Source organism: Orycteropus afer, unplaced genomic scaffold (assembly GCF_000298275.1).
Source record: "Orycteropus afer afer isolate SDZICR_OR568_19922 unplaced genomic scaffold, OryAfe1.0 scaffold00292, whole genome shotgun sequence".
NCBI lineage: Eukaryota > Metazoa > Chordata > Mammalia > Tubulidentata > Orycteropodidae > Orycteropus > Orycteropus afer.
The window spans coordinates 3,954,333-3,956,773 of record NW_006921879.1 but is presented as its reverse complement, the minus strand read 5'-3'; the positions used below and the strand labels follow the sequence as shown (position 1 = coordinate 3,956,773).

At 39.7% G+C, this 2,441-nt stretch overlaps 1 protein-coding gene across 1 annotated transcript in view; it reads right to left on the bottom strand.

Annotated features, from left to right (window-relative positions):
• RNF212B (ring finger protein 212B) overlaps positions 1 to 2,441 on the bottom strand; it is a 60,903-nt gene that overhangs the window by 41,906 nt on the left and 16,556 nt on the right. The gene's annotated exons all lie outside the window — the stretch shown is intronic.

Genomic DNA, 2,441 nt, shown 5'->3' with positions numbered 1-2,441 from the left:
AGAGACATCAATTGACAAATGAGGACAACTACAAACCAAAAGGAGGGAAAAACTGGTTGTAACAGAACTTCTAGATGGTCGGGAAGTCAAAACAACTACAAGATAGAACAGACTATTCTAAACTTGGGAAGAAAACTATAAATCACAGGGTAACCTCAAGGAAAAATGATAAACCTGTGCATCAAAAAAGAGGATCAGGAGTGCATAAATGAGGGGCACAGGGGAAGTGTTACAGGGTAGGGAGGGGAGGAGACTGGATTAGGGATGGACATGGTACATGGGGAATGAAACTAAATGTACACATTACATTGAATGTAAAACAAGCTCTTAAAATAAAAATTAAAAAAAAAGAGGACCAGCATAAACATTCAGCAAATACTAAAACAACAGCAGTGAAGGAAGTGATAACATGATTCAGAAACAAAATGAGCTCAGCATAGAAAATTATATGGAACAAAGAATTCTACACCACAAAAAAGCACATAACAAAAATGACAGCAACAAATTCATATTTGCCTATAATTACATATCTAGCAAGGGACTTATCTCCAAGATTTATAGTGGAAGAGTACAAAACTATGGTACATACACATAATGGAATGCTATGCACCACTAAAGAATAATGTAGAGTCTGCAAAACACTGCATAATATGGATGAATTTGAAGGACATTATGCTGAGTGAAATAAGTCAATCACAGAAGGACAAATATAGTATTAGTTCGTTGTTGTGGAGGGTCTAGGAAAGGTTTTTATATGGAGGGAAACTTTCTTTGCTGGTTGCCAGGGGTAGGAGGGGAGGCGAGGGAACACCAAAAAAAAAAAAAAATGCATTGACCCATGTCACTTTAGTTTTATTTTATTGCACATAAATTATATTTTAATAAAATGCATTTTATAAAAAGTTATTAGAGGACTAAACTAGTTGCCATCGAGTCAATTCAAACTTATGGTGACTCTATGTTGATTGTTTTTTTGGTCAATGACTCAATTCCAAATCATGGCAACATTATGTGTGCAGAAGAGAACTGTGCTCCAGTTTCAATGCTGAATTTTTGGAAATAGATTGCTTCCTTCCAAGTTGCCTCTGGGTGGACTTGAATTTCCAATTTTTCAGTTACCAACTGTGGTAGTTACATTTTTATGTCAACTTGGCTGGGCCTGGGTGAGTAGCTGGGCAGCTGGTGGTAGTTATTCCCCATGATGAGACTGGCAATCAGCTCCATGGTGGGATCTACCACAAGCAGCTGAGTAGCTGCTTTGGGTATGTGGTCTGCTTCTCGTATATAAGAAGCAGCTTTGGGAATGGTATAATTAGCTTATGGCATGCTTGGATCCTGCATGTAGCTAAGTCGTTGTTCAGCAGCCTGCCATGCTCTGCCGACCTTGGGACTTATAATGGACTTAAATTAATAGCCTGCTGTGTGATTTGGTAACATTGGGACTGTGCCATTTTATTTGTCAACTTTGGGCTTGTTAGCCTCAGCAGCCAGTATAGCTGCCTGAGTGAAGAGATACCTCTAGCTTCAGTGGGCTGGGAGCAAGAGGCAGAGCTGAATCCCAAGGTTGAGGGGCTTTCACCCAGCCCCTAGAGCCTGGCACTTTGAACTTGGCCTTAAAGCCTCCAAACCGTAAGAGAATAAACTGTTTGTTAAGGTCATCCCATTTGTGGTATATTCATGTCAGAGCGGTACTAGGGAACCAGAACACCAGCCAAACATGTTAACTATTTGTACCACCCAGGGACTCCATCTAAAACTTAGTATGCCCGAAATTATATTTACCCCCCAAAAAGTTTTCAGATTTGATAAAAGGTACAGCTACCCCACTCAGCTGTTCAAGATTCCTGTTCCTTGATTCCTCTCTTTTTCTCATTTTCCATATCCACATTAAGAGCAAGTTCTTCTTGATCTCTCTAGAAAACATATCTCAGATTTAACCACCCTTCTTTATTTCTGTTGCCACCACTTTAGCCCCAGCAGTCTCCACAGATTTAGATTTCTGCCATAGCCTCCTAATTGGTCTCCCTGCTTCTATTAAAGGAGCTCTGGTAGCACAAGGCCTATGGCATCTACTAACCAGAAGATTGGTGGTTCAAACTCACCAGCCACTCCGCAGAAGCAAGATTGGGCAATCTACTTTCCATAAAGATTTACTGCTTCGGAAACCCAGTGGGGTTCACTATGAGTTGGAAATTGACTTGATGGCAGTGGGTTTGGTTTTGTTTTTTCTCTATTCCATTTTTTTTTTTTCATTATGCTGACCACTTTTATTTGCATGATCTAATGTAATCCAGGTAACAACCCTATGAGGTAAGTGCCATTAGAACCTCCATTTTACAGATAAGGAGAAGTTAAGTAACTTTCCTAAGATCACACAGTAAATAAATAGCAGAGAGACACGAAATCTGGCTCCAGAGTTCTAGTTCTTCAGACATATATAT